This window comes from Zootoca vivipara, chromosome 6 (assembly GCF_963506605.1).
Source record: "Zootoca vivipara chromosome 6, rZooViv1.1, whole genome shotgun sequence".
In the NCBI taxonomy this organism is placed as follows: domain Eukaryota; kingdom Metazoa; phylum Chordata; class Lepidosauria; order Squamata; family Lacertidae; genus Zootoca; species Zootoca vivipara.
The window spans coordinates 15,020,677-15,026,676 of NC_083281.1; positions in this window are offsets into that span (position 1 = coordinate 15,020,677).

A 6,000-nucleotide genomic window follows, 5' to 3' on the forward strand; every position below is an offset into this window, starting at 1 on the left:
CCAGCCAAGCCAAAGATTCCTTGGAGAGATCTAAAAGGGCAGGCCTCACCTTCTCTCCCAGCAAAGGCAGGCAGAAAACAGAGCCGCCTCTCTCCGCAGAAGGGAACCGGGGACTTGCAGTTCTGGCCTGCGGGCAGCAGGGGGCATGGTTATCCAGTCCATGGCTTTGCAGGGAAGAGGAGCTGGGTTTTGTGTTGATTAGGATTACTGTTTGTCAACGTGGAGGGAGGAAAAAGGGAATTAAGGGTGATTTATTTATTTATTTTGCTAGCTGCAGGAGCTAATGCCTGGAGGAGACGGAGGGGTACCAGAGATCCCTTTCTAAAAAGAAAAGATGTCAGCGTTGCTCAGGCCTGCTGGAAGGATAAGGAACAAGGAATGCTATTATTATTAATTATTATTATTATTATTATTATTTTATATTATGATTACTCTTCTATTGCATCTGGTTCCCGGGGGAGGGGAGAGGCTAAGGCAGTGGTGTGGCTGGGTCATTCGAGACCTTGGGCTTAATGCTCATCTGGAGAGATGGGACATTAGCCAGCTGTGTGGTTGCATACCCTCCAACATTTATCTGATGAAAATAGGGACGTCTAATTCCATGGTAATTATAATTAATTTAATAATAATAATAATAATAATAATAATAATAATTTGTATTATTTATACCCTAGCCATCTGACTGGCTTGCTTCCAACATATATAAACACATAATCAAACATTAAACATTAAAAAAACCTTCCCTCTACAGGGCTGCCTTCAGATGTCTTCTGAAGGTTGTATAGTTATTTATCTCCTTGGCTCAGGTGGATCGCATAACTCCAACATTTCTCCGATGAAAATAGGGAAGTCCCAAGGAAAAGCAGGATGTTCCTTGATCAAATCAGAAACTGGGATGGCATCTGTAAATCCGGGACTGTCCCTGGAAAACAGGGACACTTGGAGGGTCTGTTCTTAACATTTCCCTTTTTTCCGGCTATTCCGTTCTGCTTCTATTTTCCTGATATGTTGGACAAAGAAGCAGGCAGACAGAGAGAAGTTTACCTGTTCGTGGAGGAGAGGGCTATCAAAGGCTACTAGCCCCAATGGCTCTGCTCTGCCTCCACAGCCAGAGGCAGCAATGCTTCTGAATGCCAGTTGCTGGAAATCACAGGAGGGGAGAGTTGCTCTTGTGTTCGAATCCTGATTGTGAGTTTCCCATTGAGGCATCTGGTTGGCCCCTGAAAGAACAGGATGCTGGACTAGTGTCATGGTCTGGTCGGTGGGCGGTTGAAGCCCTGGCTGGGGATGTCAGGACCAGAGGCAAGATGGAGGTGTAGAAGCAGGAACACGTGCAGGGCTGAGGTTCCAGTAGCAGGCAATCTCAGGGTCAAGGAGCAAGGCAGAGGTGAAGGTCTGGGAGTCTAGGAGCAAGGCGTCGGCAAGGCAAAGGTCCAAGGGTCGAGGATCAAGGCGTCGGCAAGGCGAGGGTCCAAGGAGCAAGGCGTCGGCAAGGCAAGGGTCCAAGGGTCGAGGATCAAGGCAAGGCAAGGGTCCAAGGAGCAAGAGGCCAGAGGCAACCAGGCAGGGATAGCGTTGCTGTGGCAAAAAGCTGAAGGGAAATGCTGAGCTTTTATCCCTCCCAGCTCCTGCCACCAGGTGCAGTGAGGTATCAAGTGGCCTCACCCGAGTGACCACTCCTTGCCTCTCCAGCACAAGCTGAGGTCTTCACCTGAGTAGCCACTCCTTGCTTCTCCAGCACAAGCTGAGGCAGGCCCCAGTCCTGCAAAGCACTACAGGCCCCAGAGCCTGACTCCTGCCCATGCTCCTGACAACTAGATGGGCCATGGGCCTGATCCAGCAGGCTCTTCTTATGTTCTTAGCACTGCAGCTGGAAAGAAAGAAAGAAAAACTCTGTTCTGCATGTGCAGTTCTGCATTTTAATACCACAGCCCCATCATGACTGACAGGATAGCCCTCGTCAGATATCCAAAGGGCTGTCCCAAGGAAGGTGGAGCAAGCTTGTTTTCTGTTGCACCTGAGCTGCAGCTTTTTTTCCAATTTAGGGACTCAGGTGTGTGCAGGTAGCTTCCTAAGCACCTGCAACGTACCCACACTTCAAGAAGAGTGCCAGCCTCTGCATTTTACACGCATTCATGAAAAATGAAATTTTGAAAAGCCTAGGAATGCACCCGCACTTGAAGATGTGGAGGTGTGGAATTAATGCTAGATAAATATATATGTCTGCAAGTGTGTGTGTGTGTGTGTGTGAGAGAGAGAGAGAGAGAGAGAGAAGGCAAGCAATCTTGCTCTTGCAAATCAGAAGATTAAGAGATCTGAAGGTACAGGGATGCAAATAAGGCAAGCAAGCGGAATCCTGCCTTGTTCAGAATCCACTTCTCCCATGAATCGGTTGGGCTTAACCCTTCGTTCCTCATCCCAAGCGAAAACAAAGCCCGGCTGAGAGAGTGATTCAATTAAGATAGCTGGTCCCACCTCTCCATCTGTGAAGGTAGCTGACATACAACCAAATGTTTTTATGGGGGGCGGCAGGCGGCGGGTGCTGATAGGAACGCAAGCGTCATTGTTACAAACAAGACGCTCATCTGCACAACGATTGCAGCAGGAGGAGACGACCACACCAGGCCGCAGATAAAAGGAATTTGCTGTCGTTCCTGCATTGCAGGGGGTCGGACTAGATGACCGTAGGGTGGCCTTCCAACTCTACGATTCTTTGAATCGAAGAGAGTAATTGGTTAACGTCCAATGGCTCCTCCAGGCGGCCTCTTTATTGAGCATTCACCCTGATTCGCTTGCGCGGGGGTGAAATTGCATGTCAAGGCGCCGTGACCCCCCACCCCGCACCAGCGTTAAATGGTCACTTGTGACCACGATTGTTTTGGTTCAGATTAGGCCACAACTTCGTTGATTGGAGATGTAAGTGGCTTTGGCTCAGGCGTTGGGTTAAGCCATGGGTAGGCAAACTGAGGCCCGGATCCAGCCCAATCCCCTTCTAAATCCAGCCCACAGACGGTCCGGGAATCAGCGTGTTTTTACATGAGTAGAATGTGTCCTTTTATTTAAAATGCATCTCTGCGTTATTTGTGGGGCATAGGAATTCATTCATTATTATTGTTTTCAAAATATACTCCAGCCCCCCCCCCAAGGTCTGAGGGACAGTGGACTGGCCCCCTGCTGAGAAAGTTTGCCGACCCCTGGGTTAAGCTATAGCAAGCAACTCACCTGTTGGCTGATTCTCTGCAGGAGTCAAATTGTCAGTGAGGGAGACTGGGTGTCCAGACAGGAGCCCCTCCTCCAGGATCCCTTTAATGGGATACCCCGTTCTCTTGGAGGGGCAGGCGGAGGCTCATAATCATAGAATTGTACAGTTGCGAGGTACACCTAGAGCCATCTAGTCCAGCCCCCTGCAATGCAGGAATCTCAGCTAAAGCTTCTATGATTCTGTGGTTCTAGGAGTGCCTGCCCCTTGGTCCGGCCACTATTGGCCAATCTGCAGCCAGACCCAATTCAACTCCCCCTCCCGGCCAATGGGAATGGTTCTAATGTCTCCCGCTGTCCAGGAACCCAGCTGAGGTGGCTGCAGATGCAACTGGCCACTGCCATGCCTCAACGCTGACCACTGGAAAGGGTAAAGCGCGGAAGTGTCAGTCAATTGTATATCCTGCACCAATAGCAGAGTGGCAAATTCAGAAAAGCAGTGTCCCTCCATGATTGCCGCAGCCGCGTCCCCTCACTGCCATGTCCCCTTCTGAGATGATCCAACCTTCTGAGATTGCATAATGATCTCGTACAAGAATAACGGTTAGGGTTGTACAGTGATGATCAGTGCAGATCTCCTCACATTGCCTTCCAGTTAGATCTGCTATTTTCTGTGCGCATACACAGGCAAATGATTTGGCGTGCTCTGATATCTTCTTCCGGAGTGACCTAAGTTGTGTTTTCCTTGAAGTTCCCTTGCACGGAACAGAACTTGCACAGAGTTCCTTAGCTGTCATTCATGCATTGCAGGGGGTTGGACTGGATGACCCCTGGGATCCTTTCCGTGAATCTATGACCGTTCTCTTGAAATTGAAAAGTGCCTTGTGTTTTCAGCATTCCTGAATGCTTAGCTTTGGAGTGTGCCGAACAAGGCCTCCTCGGTGTTCTTCCTGCACCCCTTCTCCAGAGTGACCTTAGGAGCCCATTCTCAGTGGCTGGGTCACCTGCTTGCATTCTGTCTGTCTCCAAATGGCAAGAAGACTGCTCGCCAGGGGCTAAATCACTCCTCTTTTCATGCTGGTTGGGGAGACAGGGACCCTGGGGGGGGGGGCTTTGACCACTGCACCTCTGCCCTACGCTTCTGAATGCATTTCCCCATACATTTAAAGTACATGGTTCCATCCTGGGGAATCCTGGGAACTGTAGTTTACCCCTCGCAGAGCTACAGTTTCCCAACACCCTGAACAAACTGCAGCCCTGAGTTCCAATCCAAGCAGGGCTACTGCTAGAGACTCCTGCCAGATGAACTAGTGAAATCTGTATAAATCAGCTTTCTCCTGATCCCAGTAGCAGTATCATCCCCGCCCATGGGACGTGGGTGGTGCTGTGGTCTAAACCAACTGAGCCTCTTGGACTTGCTGTTCGGAAGGTCGGCGGTCCAAATCCCTGCGACGGGGTGAGCTCCCATTGCTCTGTCCCAGCTCCCGCCAACCTAGCAGTTCAAGCATACCAGTGCAAGTAGATAAAGAGGTACCACTCTGGTGGGAAGGTAAACAGCGTTTTTGTGCACTCTGGTTTCCGTCACGGTGTCCCATTGCACCAGAAGCGGCTTAGTCATGCTGGCCTCGTGACTTGGAAAGCTGTCTGTGTACAAACGCCGGCTCCCTCGGCCTGAAAGCGAGATGAGCACTGCAACCCCATAGTCGCCTTTGACTGGACTTAACCGTCCAGGGGTCCTTTACCTTTTTACCTTTATTCCCCCCCCCAATAAAGCGTTGTGCACACACACACACACACACACACACACACACACACACACAGTGCTTTTTTCTTTAAAAAATGATTAGTGGTACTCTCATTTTCCTACTCATATAAAAAATACTGCTCCTCAATGAGGCCAAACATAGATTCACAAAATGTTTAGGGGTATGTGTTCCCCTGCGCCTCCCAGAAAAAGCACTGTGTGTGTGTGTGTGTGTGTGTGTGTGTGAGAGAGAGAGAGAGAGAGAGAGAGAGAGAGAGAGCGCCTAGGAATTCCCCCCTCCTTCACCAAATCTCCTTGTCTTCGAAACCTACATGTGTTTTTCTTCCCTCTTTTCTCTCTCTCTCCTCTTTCTCTCCCCCTCCCTTAAAAAAAGCAAAAAAAACCCACAGTGGCTTTGGATGGCGCATCTCCATGGAAACAGGTTTGCTCCTGATGGTGGCTAAAGCCATCATAAATATCTCCTGTTCTTTCCGAGGAGTTAGCCCCTTCCCTCCCATCTCTCTCTCTCTCTCTCTCTCTCCATCTCTCCACCTTATCCCCAGTCCATCTGTTACACAGATTTGTGTATATGTGCATGGAGGGGGGGGGGGATGACGACGACAAGGAAGTACTTAATTTCCACAGGCAATAGATTTTCTCCAGCTCCGCCCAGACAACCTGTTTCCCCTGCTGGCCCCTCGGACACCCTCTTCCACGGTCCACCATGTCCTGTATCCAAAAGATGGGGGTGCTTGGTTTGGATCAAGCCGTCATCACCCAGCTCTGGATTCAGAAGATTCAGGACAGGGGAAAGAAAATGTTACAAGTCTTGGACATGCAATGAAGCTTCAGTGTTGGAAGATTTGGGGCCAGGTAAAAGAAAGGACATCTAAAGAAAAGGACATCTAAAGAAAGGACATGGTACCACTGGTCAGACCTCAACTGGAATACTGTGTCCAGTTCTGGGCACCACAGTTCAAGAAGGATACTGACAAGCTGGAACGTGTCCAGAAGAGGGCAACCAAAATGGTCAAAGGCCTGGAAACAATGCCTTATGA